This window comes from Cryptomeria japonica, chromosome 2 (assembly GCF_030272615.1).
Source record: "Cryptomeria japonica chromosome 2, Sugi_1.0, whole genome shotgun sequence".
In the NCBI taxonomy this organism is placed as follows: domain Eukaryota; kingdom Viridiplantae; phylum Streptophyta; class Pinopsida; order Cupressales; family Cupressaceae; genus Cryptomeria; species Cryptomeria japonica.
Genome location: NC_081406.1, coordinates 295053607 through 295069730, shown reverse-complemented (window position 1 = coordinate 295069730; position 16124 = coordinate 295053607).

The following is a 16124-nucleotide window of genomic DNA, read 5'->3' as shown; positions in this document are numbered from 1 at the left end:
TGGATTACCCATCCCTACGTAATGTGTACAATATCTCTGTAAACAAAAAAAATTATCTAATAAAAATAGGAAAAATAATAATAATAATAATAAACCTCAAAATCATTATATATATATATATATATATATATATATATATATATATATATATATATATATATATATATATATATATATATATATATATATATACAATACCCTTTTTTTTTATGATTGTTGAATATAATAATTATATCTTTATTTTTCCATGGGTTAAAAGAAAACGTTTTTTGTTGTTTCATGTTTTGAAGAATTCTTTTTAGTATCCTCTCATACTATATTAAGAGAGTTTATTTTTTGAGTGTTATGAAATAATTAAATTTATTTATTTGAGTTATTTAATAAAAATAAAATTAAAGTATTTTATTAGTTGAAGATAACTAAAATTTATTAGTAATAATTAAAATTGTTTTATTAAAGGTAAAGGAAATAATCATATCTTTTTAAGATTATTTAGTTGAAATTTATTTATATTTAAGTTGTTAGCAAAGATTTGTTTGTATCGTTAGGATTAATTTGCACATTTGAAAAATAAAAATTATTCATATTAGTTGAATTGATTTATAGTTAAGCATTACAAATAATTTTAATAGTTAAAAATTTATCCAATTTATTTAGAATCTAAGGATTTATTCTTAAGTGTAAAATATAGTATTAAAGAAAAAAATTAAAGTGGTAATGAATTTCCTAGGGAGGAGGATGACAAATGTAACTCATGATGAAAGAGTTTGATATGGAAATTTAAGTTGTAAATTTGGACCTTCCTTTTAATAAATACTTTATCTATAAAGATCTCACTATCTCCCTCAAAGATGGGAAAAGAGCCTTTGGGGGTTTTAAAGGATAAATATTGCATAAGAAAATGGTCAAATTTCACTTGTGGAATTCAAATAGATAATTGAATATTAAGAGATTTATTATAATGAATTAATCCTTCTTATGATGTAGATAAAACGGTTAAATCTCCTTATTAACTAAAATAGTTGACTTAAAGAAAACAAAAGAAAGGGAATTGGCATTGCTCTTATGCATCTTGGGAAGCTTTTGCACCAATGAAATTATTCCAAGTATTGGATTCTCCCTTTTTAGTTAGTCTCAAATGGAACCTAGTAGTAAATAGATTTCTCCAAAACATTCAATACATTTCAAATATTTAATTTCTTTATTTCGAAACTACCCCTTTGTATATTTAAATTTGTGCAAGTATTAAGGGATAAAATAATTTACCTACTATGTAAACGTGCTTAGATTCATAGCACTCTTCATTAATTTCAATCAATATGAATTTCCTTCAATCCAAGAAGTCGAATATTTGATTCATCTCTTTGTTATATTTCAAGGCATAGAGGATGGTCATTTCTATTAATGGTTAAAAACATTTACCTTCTTGCTATAAAGAAACATAGGGCTAGTAAAGGAGAAGCTACTTTTATATTGCAAGTAATTAGTATAGATATATTTGATTAACATTTAAGTTTCGAAATGATTTTCATACAATCTAAAGGGTATAATCTATTTTGGAAGAATAGTAGTATTAATCAAGGTGTAAATTTTTTTTATTTGAAAACCAAAATAGTTTAGTAAATGGGTGTGACAAAGGTTGAAATCTTTTATGTGAGATTATTAAACCTGACTTACTTTGCGGACCTCAAATTTAGTACTTATCTCTAATTTACAAATTATCTAATGAAACTTACCTTCGAAGCTGAACAAAGTTAGGATTCATTGTTCTAAGATTATTGGGTTCTATCATTATTAGACAAATGAGTTTTCAAGAAAACCACCCCATGATCACATGGAGAGTAATATAATAAATTTTAATTGAAGTACATTTTAGGAGTAAGCATTAGCTCACTTCTAAGAATTTGGAATTGAAGAGGTTGTTATATGTAGGAAATATCTAAGGATAAAGTTAACATTACTTCAAGTGGAAGAAATAGTTAGTTATCTCTTGTAATCTTGCAAGGAATTGACATTGGTTCTAAAGCAACTACAGGAAGATTGATTCAAATTGCTTAGGTTCTTTATTTTAGTTGATTAGCAAGTATTAGATTCTCTTCTAGTCTTATTTTCGAACAATTAGTGATTAAAATATTGTGGTTATTAAAGCTTATTGTTAATAGTTCTTTTCTTTTTTTCTTCAAACAAGTGAATATTAAATTCATTTCCAAAGTATTATTATTAGATAATTTATTTTTCTTTAAGCAAATTAGTACCTTTCAAGCAATAAGATTCATATTTAAAGTAAGGTTATCATTTGTAGAAAATACTTAAAGATAGAATTCATGTTGCTTCAAGTGGAAGAATTAATTGGTTATCAATAATGCGGTTACTTTCAAGCTCATTAATATTAAGTTTTTCTTTCAATCTAGTAAGTGTTAAAATTCATTTCTAAGGCCTTCCACCTAGGCATTGGATTTTCTTAAGAAATTTAGTTTTTCAATATTTTCCATAAGATATAATTTTACAAGCTTTCAAGCAAAAATTCTTTGTATATTATAGTTTTATTTTCATGATTGTATTAGTATATTGCTTTACAAAAGATTTGTGAATTCAAAATTAGATTCCTAGTTAGAAAACTAAACAAGAGGAGACGAAACCAAAACCTTAGCAACGTTCGGTATCTATGGTGCCTCTGGGTCACGCTTACGGGTAATGTCGTTGTGTTGAACTACTGCACTTAATGCCTAATAAAGCTTCAACAACGACATATGTGGCATCGTCCCTATAAATTGTCGGGGAGAAATAAGGCTCATATGGAAGTTAAAAAATTCAAGGGGCGGGTAATCCCCCTTGGATTGATAATCTAAAAAGATAATTTTTAAAATGAATTTACATCCGCTCAGTTAAACCTTAGAAAACCCCATTAGGGTTTGGTGGTGTGTGATAATTTGGAATTTATCTATCCTGATGATTTTTCAAAGTATGATAACGAATTAAGGGTGACGTATTTAATATGAAATAGGACCTAGTTGTTTTAGGCCACAAGCATGAGGCCACCTTGAGCCTTTTTGCTATAGAGCTACCATCGTGGGTAGCAATCGCAGAGAAACTGTCTGAGACATTGACCCTAGAAAGGGTTGCGTACCCACCAAACAATTTACATTAAACCATAGTTAGAAACTAGAACTACATACTTTACGCCTTGATCCCATGCCGAAACGGGTATGTAGGCAGTCTAGGGATGAAGTTGTCCCTTGTACTCAGGCGTTCGGGGATGGGGATTAGGATATGGTTATGGGCGAGTAGTTGGTTCTTGAAGCTCCTTGATCTTTTAATCAAATGGTGTGAATAATAATTGAAAGGTTGAAATTAATTCAATGCATACTCAGAAGGAACCCCTTATGGATTTGCTTGACTTCCCGAGGCTTTAGGCCGAATTCCGAGGTGAAACTCAAGCTTGTTTATGTAATTATTTTAATACTCCTAAGGACGGTGACCTCAATACACTCCTAGTAGGGGAGTGTAGTCTTTAGAGAGTGGATCAGGACCTGAATGGTCCCAATGAGTCTAAAGTCTCTCGCCAGATCATATCCTATTCTTATGAATAGATGCCTACTTTGTTTGGGTAGATGCCTATCCCAGATTGGATAGATGAAACCTCTTGTCCTGTATGGACAAATGCCTAACCCGTATGGTTAGATGCCTAGTCCCATATGGATAGATGCCTAACCCGTATGGTTAGATGCCTAGTCCCATATGGATAGATGCCTAACCCGTATGGTTAGATGCCCATCCCGGTTGGATGGATGCCTGTCTCATTTGGATAGATGTACCTGAGTATGTGATTGAATCAAAAATAAATAAGAATAAGAAATCAATATTTATATATATTAGAAGAAAAAAAATCAGTTGAGTTTTTGGATTAAGTTCAAGTGGGTTATTACACATTGTAGTAGAGGCCTTCTTCCGTTTGTATGGCTATAGTGAGGAACAGATTGACCAATTTGTGCATAGTTATAATGAAGACATTCAGGGTACACAAGCTACAACTAAAGGTGTAGCTTCTCCTCCACAAATTGTCCAGCCATGCATTGAAGTGACTACGTCAGATGGCTTAAGTTTGCCAACACAAGCTACCAAACCAGATTACTTAAGGGAATTTTCCAATAACATAGGGGTGGAAACAAATTTCATGAATGATGAAGTTACTCTTTCCATGCCAACCCAACCAAAAATTGATCTAGAAGATGTAATTCATTACTTCACAAATGCATCAAATTAGGTGAACGAAAGGTGTTGCTCATTCTAAAGAGGAAGAACCCATAAGTGATGAAGAGATTGTGCCATGCACACAAGCTGATGGTCAACAAGTGACCAAAGAAAACAACAAATTCTTGAGACTTCCAGTGCAGCGAGTGAATCAAACATCGCATGGAGGTCGAACAGGGGTTCTTCGCCTTAGTAAGAAATCACAAATATTGGCATCCAATGAGTACATTCAATACTTCAATGAGCAAGAGACAGAGAAGAAGAGACAACAAGAAATGGCTGAATGTAAAAAGCAATGGATGATTGAGAGGAAGGCAAAACCTGATGTTGATGTTGAACCCAGGGAAGTAATGAGGATGGAGAAACTAGCAAGAAAAGTGCAAGAAGATGAAGAAAAAAAGATTAGAAAACAACATAAGGCAATTGCAGCAGAGAAGGCCAAGGCTGAAAAGGCACAAAAGGCAGCTGAAAAGGTTTTAAAGGCAGCTGAGGAAAAAAAAAAGCTTGTACATCATAGGATCCTCTCCCTACCCAACACCCAATTTATGTTTCAATGCTTAATATCTTGACCCCGACCTTACAAGAAATTAGTAAGATGCAATCTACGATTGCCCCTAGCAATTTGGAAGGAAACTGGGCATTGCTTGAGCATATTGCAAGTTACATAAGTTCTCCTGCTACCCAACAAACTACAACTACAAGTGGATATGCCACTCCACCTCTTATTCCTAGGCTTTTCCAGAATTGATTAAGTCTATATTGGTTCCTATACATCTTTTTTATATTTTTATCGATGTCACAACATTTGTTAAGGTGCAACTTTAATATGATTATAAAATGTCGCAATGTTGTTGTAATGTTTTGAAGTTGACATGTGTATTTCCAAATATTGATTTTGTCAATATATAACTTGTTGGTTGAAAATTTTGTACACTTGGGGAAATATAAAAAATTGTGGTTTCAACCACAACACGTGAGTAAAACTCTCCTAATTAAGGAAAGGCTCCCCATATCTAACTACAACTTTGAAAATAAAATAGGATGGGACAACAATATTTCTTCTTCTTTCAAGAAAGACAATATCCTTTTATCTTCACAGAAAAGGATAGCAATTGAATATAAATAGCAGTAACCACTTTCAAATGAAATGAGAGAAAGGAGATGAAGTTTCCTAAAAGCGCAAAGAGTTCTGTCACTTCCTTCGGGATGGGATGACAATATCAAGCTCAAAGACTTGATTTCTATGAAGTCCTATCTACCCTTTTCTACACTAAATGCTATAAAGAACAAGTTATGACAGCTCAAAGACTAAAATACCTTATTCTTTTCTTCTTTAAAACAATGAGAAGTAGTGTAAGCTCAAAGACTTACAACTATTTCCCACACAATCTACTTCTAAATTATATTTAAGAACAAGTGTAAGAACAAAGGCTTACAGCTTTTTCCAATAGAACTTCTACTTTAACTAAATTAATCTTCAATACTTGCAACTCAAAGACTGCAAATCAAATTCGATTAAGCTCTCAAAGAAACGACTTGCAAAGAAGGAAATATGGAACACCAACTCAAGAATGTAACACAAAGACTCAAAGCTTGAGTAATTTTCTTTAATTCCTTTCAATCTTTCAATTAAAACATAAAAGCTCAAAGACTTCTTTGCTGCAAATTTGGCAGAGTTTTTGCTTGCTTTCAAAAAGATAAAAATTACAATAGACCCCTCAAGTATTTATAGAAGAGGAGCCTTGAAAAAAAGGTGGGAGGATCCTAACTAACTTGAGAGATTCTCTCAACCACCAAGACTTATTCAATAACTAACTACGACTTTAATAACTAACTAAGACTTATTCCAACTACAGTCCTAATTGGACACAACTTGTAGTTGCCTTACATGTAATTAAAAAAGTACAAGTAATGTGTTAACTTGCTTTTTACAAAAATACTTTTACATGTAACTTGCCAAAACAAAATTACAACTAAAGATTACAAAAGCGAGAAAATACAACTAAGTGTTGAAAAACACTTAAGTTGCAACATGTGAAGACACAAATCCTTTAAACTTCTGGATGCTCATTTGTAGTTCCTCGAGATTCGGTTCATAGGTGTTCTTGGCAACAACCATGGTCTTCACAATAGTGTCATGACACCGAAGGAGGGAAGAGTTGTTTTTATCTAGGATAGACTAGATTTCATGCAAAAAGGCTTGGTGTTTCTTCAATATCTGAGTTGAAGCAGCCAAAAATTGTTCGCTCCTCCATTCATTATGAATCCTCATCTGTAAATCAGCAAGAACTTATTCTTCTGGAATCAGCTTTCCATCCTGACTTAATATGTTGTAAGAGGCCCTTTCACAATGTGAGACAATATCTCAAAAAACTTCACCCCAGGATCTCTTTGCATCACCGATCTCCTCAATGAGGGATTTAAGAATGAGGGCCTTGTTTTCCAGGAGCTCTTCAAATTCCAAGTACATGACCCTGGAAGAGATGATAGCATGCTCCTGTAAAACACTCAACTGTTGTTGAGGCATGGTATGTTAGATTGTTAAACTCTCTTCAACACTTTCCAGATTATTTTTGAATGTATCAAAAGTCTGATCCAGTTTCTCCTCAATGGTTTCTAGCCTAGACATCATCTGAAAACTGTCTTTCATCACCTGTGTACATAGATCATGAAGTTGATCAACCTAAGAATCCAATGCTTGTACCTTTTGAGTAGCCCTTTCCACTCCACGAATTGATTCTTGGGAACCAGAAGAACCTATGGAGTTACTCCCTTCAGCAATAGGTTTTGTGATTTTATGAACGACTACCATAAGTTGTCAGTTTTCCTCCTCTAGCTTGTCTTTCTTTGCTAGAAGTTCATCACACCTTTGTACCAATGAGGCTACAGAAAACTAAGCATCATGTTTGAGGACCTCATACGTTTGTTTTCCCAAATCTATCATTGTAACCTTATAATCAACAACTGACATTTTTTCAAGTGGCTTATCTACAATAGGTTCTATAATTTCAACTACCTTCATCTTGTTACTATCAATGGTTACTCTGGAGATAGTCTTGGCCTTCTTAGAAACTTTGGATCTGGATTGTTTTAGTTGCTGATAATCAAAGGCATTAGGTGAGATTTCTTGCTTCTTCCTTTTCGAAGTAAAAGAGTCGAGCCATGGAGGTAAAGTCATCAACTCCCCTTTAATAGCAGTTGTAGGCAAAGGAGAAGCAGTTTCTGTTTGAATCATTATGGTCATCCTAGGAGGAATATTTGTTTGGACAGCGACCACGGTTTGCTCAATTACCAATGGGCACAAAGATTGCCTCATAAACTCTTCAAAATCAGAAGCAAAAGTATCAATTTCTGATAACTGGATGCAAGTAGGAATATTCTCAGGAAATTCCAACACACTCTCTTGTTGATGATCAGAAGGTGGCTCGTATGCTGAAATGGGAATGACATTCTGAGGAGATTCATCCACAAGAAAATTAGGAGGAGAAAGAAGCGTCTCAATGGAAACTGGGGGAATGATCTCATGAGGCGAGTCTGAAACTGGAGACTTAGGAGCATCATCAGATTGTTGCCCTTCTTCTGGATTATCCAGGTTGATCACCTGAACATGAAATCGTGATTTTTCCTTCCCACGAACTGTCGTCTCCTCAGGAGGAAGCACTACTGCCCGACTAACTTGCAACTTGATCCTTGTGCCCGAAGATGATGCACCTTCCTTGTTGTCAACTGAATCTTAGACTTACATCCAAGAGGCCCCATAGAATCATCTTCTTTTCCAACCCTGGTTTTTATAAGTCTAATAGCATTATTTTTTAGCCACGTGTCAGTGTTAGCCAAGATAGGCTGAAATCTCTCAAGGATGGATACACACTCTTTATGTGACCATTGGATCAAAGGAAGTGGATCTTCCTCAACCCTTCGCGAAATGTATTTAGGATCAAATATGTGCCCATCATCAATCATACCTTGTGGGATATCCACCAAATTCAAATCAACAATTTGCTCAACAGTGCGTCTGCAGTAATCCATCTTCAGAACTTCGGCCTTTGTGCGGAGATCTATCTAGATATCCTCAATGCGATGCACATGCACAAAGGATCTCTTGATCTTCTCCTTCATTCCCCTGTAATCAAAATCAGCTCTAGGTTTAAACCTTTTGAGCTTGATTTCTTGCATTTCAATCTCCATAGCCTTAGCTTTCACAGATGTGACAAGGGAATACCAACCAATTTTCAATGGATTTGTGGTAGAGATCCCCATTCCAACCTTGTGTCTAGCAGACTGAAAAGTATGGGCAGCCATGATCTGTCTTCCCAACTCCATAAGAATGATCTTGTCAGTCGGGTATCTAGGAAGCATATATGGCTGACCACCATAGCATCCAATTCTCATATAGATGAAAGTAGGGAATTGTAGAAACAAACATCCATATTCACACACCCTTTCCCATGACTCATCTGATACTCTTTTGTTCCTCAGAGTTCTGTCAAACTGACACATGAAATATCCGAAGAATGCATCTTGGACTCTTCGAAAATGCAATGATAGGGAGCTTGCTAAGAAAGTACTCACAAGGCTAATTTGATCAAAAGATTCAATTCATTAGCCAAAGACTTGTAGATTCTGTTGTGTATGACTACTCAACCTGTCTTGTTGTTGTAATGCCAAGTACTCCATGGTTTACTTTCCTAATAAAATCCCTTTTTGGTGATGATTCTCGCCCATGCACAGATCTACTCAAAATGCTTATTCCTTCTAACTACACTTTCTCATGCTTGGCTCTTGGGGCCTTCAACCTTGGGTTTCAGAGTGTACTACGGTCTTCCACTATGTAAATGTAGGGGTAGTGAGGTACTACTCACCTTTGGATGCTCATAATCTTGTTTGAGGTCTATAACCCTTAACTTGCTCAAATTCATTAACAAGGCTCAACTACCCCCAAATGAGGTTGCACGTTGTCTAAGAGTCCCAAGTACACTTGTTGGATTGCTTGGATTGCTCTCAATATGTTTCATAAGTCTCCAAGCTTCATTTTTTCATTGGGTTCATGCATTTGACAAAAACCAGTCATGTGTGTGTTATGCAGTCCTAGAGGGCTACTAGCCCGTGGAGGCCTAATTGGCCTTATTTTGCTCCTACCGATCAACGATGGTCATTTCCACCACAAAACTTGTTTGGAATGATGTTTTAGGAGTGTATGATCAAGGATTTTGAGGTTTAGCCCACTGTTAGTGCATATTTAGGACTGTCCATCTTTTGTGGCATATTTGGAGGGTTCAGTAGGGTTTGGGGCAAGTAATGTTGGAAAGTCTCTCTCACTCCACTCTTCAAGCCTCCACAATGGTTTAGGATCTCTACCACATCTTAAAGAACCTTACCCTACTTTTTCCCTACAAGGAAAATGTCAAACACTTGGCAAACAAGAAGGAAAACAGTGAATTGCCTTTGTCACTGTCTTTTTACTGCCCTTTGCTAGTCAATTGTTGTCATCACTTTAAACCTGCACAAAGAAGAATTTGTATAGAGAGAATACCTCAAAGAGGTTTAAGAAGTATTAGAGGAAATCCTATTAAATTTCCTTCAATATCCAAGGCTTGGATTATGCTCTTCAAGCATTCCATGGGCATTTTTCCATATACAATTCATGAAAACAGTGAACTCACTGTTTGATTACAAGATGAGAAGGATTTAAGAAAGAACAAGCTAAAATAGTCCTCCAAGAAGTATACTCACTTCCTTTGGCCAAATTTCCAGACCCTTGTCACATTCATTTGCTCACTCAAATTACTTTTGAGTGCAAACTTTGAGTTTCATTCAAGCTACTAGCCAAATGACAAACACTTGCCTAGTATTCACTCAATTGCATATTCCAAATACCTCTCTGGCACAAAATGAAAGATATGTACATTATAAACACATGAACCAACTTGGAAGAATCCATTGGAGGGATCCCAGACCTAGATCAACCAAGTTGTTGCATTTTGCAACTTAAAACCCCTGGCAGGGCAGCAGGTACATAGTTTACAAATATTTTTGTACAAACACCTTGCAAATGAAAAACCAATTGAAAAATTACATGAGAAGATTTATTACATCAACATTCCAACTTCCAAGAAGGTACAGTATGGAATAGAACAGGTACAGTACAGACTGCTCTTCAAAAGGAAGAAAAAACAGTCATAAAAGCCAAAAAAAGCATGATTTCATTTAAGACTCTCTTGTAAATACAATCACCAACCATTTACAAGGAAAAGGGAGGCCTTATATATTTTATCTAGTTGTTTTTCATGCCCTAGTATGGACATGAAGCTTCAATAACTTCATTTTGCAAGAAAATGACAATTTTGACAACTTTTCAAGCCAAATGACAACTTTTCTTGCTCACAAAGGCATTTTTGACAACTTAGCCTTATCAAATTTTCTAAACAACTTAGACATGCTTAAAAACACTAAAAAAACATGTTTCAATGCTTTTGAAGACATTAGGAGACCTTTTTGGCAATTTTTCACATTTTTGCCAAAAATTGTCAACTCAAGGCCTAAAAGGCAAAACTTGATCTCTAGAGCCCAAAATGAGATCAAAACCACTAAACGTGACCCAAAACAACCTAAAACAAAAAAATAAACCTAACACAAGACTTTACAAATATAAAACATTAAATACCCAAAAATGGGAGTTTTACTCAACTAGGTGCTCCTGCACCATACTCCCCCCAAAACAAAGAAGTCATGTGACTCCTTGAGGCAGCAAAGAAGAAGAAATGCCAACTTTTTGAAAGTCAGCTTCAGGTATCCAAGTGGCCTCTGAGGTAGGCTGATCCTTCCACTTGATGAGATGCTCCATGTAGGTGTGATTCCTTGTCTGCTTGAGAATTCTGGAGTCTAGAACCTGTTCAGCTTGGGGAAAAGAAAGAGAAGGGAGAGATAGATCAAAAAGGGATTGAGAAAAATTTGAAACTCTTTGAATCTCCTCAGGTGGCTTCCCTTTGAAAGCAATTAGGTCTGCAACATTAAAAATGGGGGACAAAGAAACATTAGTAGGCAAATCAACTTTATAAGCATTAGACCCATACTTAGCCAAGATCTTGCAAGGGCATATTCTCCTCATCTGAAGCTTGCTTGGAACTCCCTTTTGTAGCCTTTCCTTATCCAAATGAACCATCACATAATAACCTATGGCAAACTGAACATCTCTCTTTGTAGCATCCACTCTTGCCTTGACTTTTTGAGAGGTGTCTTGGAGAGCTTGTCTCACTTGCTCATGAACCTCCTTCATCGAGTGAGCCATGTCATCTGTTGTCCCACTCTTATGCTACAAGTTAGTGATATCCCTCAACTCCATTATACCCCTTGGATGCATACCATAAACAACTTCAAATGGGCTTTTACCTGTAGACCGGTTAACACTATCATTATAGGCATATTCTGCTTGATGAATGAGCCGATCCCAACTCTGCCCATAGTCCTTTGTTAAGCACCTAAGCATATTTCCAAGAGACCTGTTCACAACTTCGATTTGGCCATTAGTTTGTGGATGATAAGCCAAACCAAAAGAGAGATTAGTACCCAATCTCTTCCATAATGTTTTCCAGAAATGACCAAGAAACTTAACACCCCTATCAGAAACAATACTAGTAGGAAAACCATAAATTCTAACAACTTCTTTGAAAAAAAAATAGGCAATATGACTTGCATCATGTTTTGTTTTGCAAGGAATGAAGTGAGCCATCTTGCTGAATCTATCAACTACTACAAAGATGCTATCAAATCCTGCTTGAGTTCTAGGTAATCCTACTACAAAATCCATGCTAATGCAATCCCAAGGCCTATGTGGAATGGGAAGAGGCTGATATAAACCAACATTAGAGGAATTACCTTTTGCTTTCTGGCATACCAAGCACTGCTCAACATACCTCCTGATGTCTCTCTGCATCTTAGGCCAATAATAGAACCTTTTAACCAGCTCTAAGGTCTTATTGAGACTGAAATGTCCACTTAAGCACCCATTGTGCTTCTCTTGAATGAGGTTCTCTCTCATAGAACCCTTTGGAACACACAACTCTCCACCCCTGAATAACAAACCATCCTGCAAAGTGAAATTAGCATATGCACCATGGAATTTATTCTCAAAATCTTTACAAATTTTATAAGCTTCAGCAAAATCGTTATCAATAGGATACATGTCTTTGAAACTAATACCAATGCTCTGAACTTGAATCTCATGAATAGTTAACAACCTTCTACTCAAAGCATCTGCTACTTTATTCAACTGACCCTTCTTATGCTTAAGAGTAAAAGTGTAAGCTTGTAAGTATTCTACCCATTTAACATGCCTATGATTCAGTTTATCTTGAGAGTTCAAGAAACTGAGTGCCTGATTATCTGTGTATACAACAAACTCTTTAGGAAGAAGATAGTGTCTCCATTTCCTAAGTGCTTGTACTAATGCATAAAGTTCTAAATCATAGGATGAGTACTTTTTCTTCGCATCATTCAATTTCTCACTAAAGAATGCAACTGGTCTATTTTCCTGACTTAAAACAGGTCCTACTGCAATATTACTAGCATCACATTCAATAGTAAAAAGATTATCAAAACTAGGTAAAATGAGCATTGGTTGAGTAGCTACTTTAGTTTTCAGTAATTCAAACCCCTTATTTGCTGCACTTGTCCATTGAAACTTTACCTTTACACCCCCTTTGATTGTGTCCAACATTGGAGCACAAATCTCACTGAATCCCCTGATGAATTTCCTATAAAACTGTGTCAAACCATGGAAGCTTTTGACATCACTGGCTGTCTTAGGAGTTGGCCAACTAGTTATTTCTACCTTTTGAGTGATCCATTTTTAGATTGCCTCCTGATACAACAAAACCAAGATAGACCAATTCTTGATTCATAAAATCACATTTCTCAAGATTAATGGTTAGTTGTTCATCAGATAATTGTTTCAAAACATTAGCTAAATGTTGTAAGTGCTCTTCCTTAGTCTTGCTGAAAATAAGAATATCATCTAAATACACTACAACAAATTTGCCAATGAAATCATGTAAAACTTCATTCATGAGCCTCATGAATGTGCTGGGAGCATTAGAGAGTCCAAAAGGCATGACTAGCCACTCATAGAGTCCCTCATTTGTTTTGAAAGTTGTCTTCCACTCATCCCCCTCTTTGATTCTTATCCGATGGTAGCCACTCTTCAAATCAATCTTACTGAAATATTGTGCACCCCCCAAACAATCCATCAAATCCTCTATCCTGGGTATGGGAAATTTGTATCTGATGGTGATTTTGTTTATGGCTCTGGAATCTGTACAAAGTCTCCATGTTCCACCCTTCTTAGGTGCCAACACTGTAGGTACTGCACAAGGATTAATGCTTTTCCTAATCAGCCCTTGGTCTAAGAGTTCTTGTATTTGTCTTGCTACCTCTTTGTTTTGGTCAGGGGTCATCTTGTAGGCTGCCTTATTGGGCAAAGAGGCTCCAGGAATGAAGTCAATTTGATAACTAATGGCTCTAGGAGGTGGTAAGGCTGCAGGTGTACCATCACTGATTATTTGTTTGAAGTTATCAAGGATTTGCTGCACTTCATATGGTATCTCAACTTTCTTTTCTACCTTTTCTTCCTTAGGCTTCACTATGAGTGCAAATCCTACTCCTTCACCTTCTTCTAGTGTTTTTATGAACTCTTTCTCATTCACTAACAAAATGTTAGGCACCTTATTGTTGCTCTCTCCTTCTTCAATGAGGGATTGAATCTGATAGCTTACTCCATCTTTCTTAAAAGAATAGGAGTTTCTTTCCCCATCATGCTATGCTTTTCGGTCAAACTGCCCATGGTCTACCCAACAACAGGTGGCAAGCATCCATAGGAAGTATGTCACATAGGATCCTATCTACATATCCCCTGATGTGGAAATCTACCCAGGCTTGCTCATTTACCAACACATGTTGTCCCTTGTTTAACCAGGTGACTTTATATGGCTCCTTGTGTTGTATCCTAGGTAGTTTCAATTTGCTTACTGCTTCTTCTGATATGATGTTATCTGTGGATCCTGAATCTATGAACACCTTACACACCTTTCCCATGATTTTACACTTAATCCTGAACAATGCTCTTCTCTGTGAGGCCTTTGTACTATGTGGATTCTTCATTAACACTCTCTTGATCATCAAACTCTCACCATCTTCTAAAGCTAGGTGGTTCGATGCTGATGTTCTGATACTACATTCATCTTCTTGAACATAATTTACCCTCTTTTCACCTCAATGGGATGAACTGGGCTTCTCTAGGCATCTATAGGCAGGGTGGCCCAACTTTTGGCAGTTATAGCATTTCATGGTTGAGAAGTAGGATCCTCTCCCTAGTCCATTAGATCTACCCCTACTCGGGTTTCTTGATCTCCTACCCCTATAGTTAGGTTTGCTCTGAGAATCCCCACTTTGCTCAATAAGCTTAGACTCTCCTTGGGACAGTTGATCTATGTTTCTTCCCCCAAAACTGCCTCTGTGGCCTCTACCATCTCTTCCCCTACCTCTTCCTCTATTGTTTTGTTCTTGCTTTCTCCTACCTTTCTCTTCCACCTTAAGTGCCAATTGATAGAACTTGTGCACGATTTGTGGGCACAACAAGCTCATCTCTTCCTGGATGTTCCATCTTAACCCATTCAAATACCTTGCCACTTTGATACTCTCATCCTCTACTACTCTGGATCTCATGCACAATTTCTGAAACTCTTCAGTGTAGCTACTGACATCTAGGTCTTGTTGTCTCAAGTTTTGTCTTTTCTTGTGAAGTTGTATCTCATAGTTTTCAGGAAGGTAGGTCTCCTTGATTTTGGCTACCATTACTTTCCAGGTGGCTAGTGGTTGCTTACCTACTTTCACCCTTTCCTCTTAGATGAACTTCCACCAAGTTAAGGCTACCCCTCTCAGCCTTGATTTTGCCACCTTGACCTTTTGTGCTTCAGTAACTCCATCACACTCAAAATGGTTTTCTAACCCTTCAATCCACTCTATTAGAGCATCTGGATCCATCTACCCACTGAAAAGAGCCACTCCTTCTAAGGTCTTACCACTCATAGCTCTCAAGGCTTTCAAGAATGGTTCTTGCTCAATGACAGGGTCGAGCATGGGGACTTCATCCTCTATTGCCATCATTTTACCCTGATCTCCAACCTTATCATGGACTTCTTCAGTTTTGACTTCTACTTTAGCTAGTTTCATTGCTAGTTGGTCTAATCTCTCTTTGAATGCCCTATTTTCCTCTTCTTGGTCCTTAACCTTCTTAGCCAATTCTGCATTGGTCACCATGTTTTCCTAATGTGTCTTTCTCCTAAATCTTTTGTTGGCTCTGATACCACTATGATAGGGAGCTTGCTAGGAAAGTACTCACAAGGCTAATTTGCTCAAAAGATTCAATTCATTAGCCAAATACTTGTAGAGTCTGTTGTGTATGACTACTCAATTTGTCTTGTTGTTGTAATACCAAGTACTCCATGGTTTACTTTCCTAATAAACTCCCTTTTTGGTGATGATTCTCGCCCATGCACAGATCTACTCAAAATGCTTATTCCTTCTAACTACACTTTCTCATGCTTGGCTCTTAGGGCCTTCAACCTTGGGTTTCAGAGTGTACTAGGGTCTTCCACCATGTAAATGTAGGGGCAGTGAGGTACTACTCACCTTTGGATGCTCATAATCTTGTTTGAGGTCTATAACCCTTAACTTGCTCAAATTCATTAACAGGGCTCAACTACCCCCAAATGAGGCTACATGCTGTCTAGTTGTCCCAAGTACACTTGTTGGACTGCTTGGATTGCTCTCAATGTGTTTCATAAGTCTCCAAGCTTCATTTTTCCATCAGGTTCATG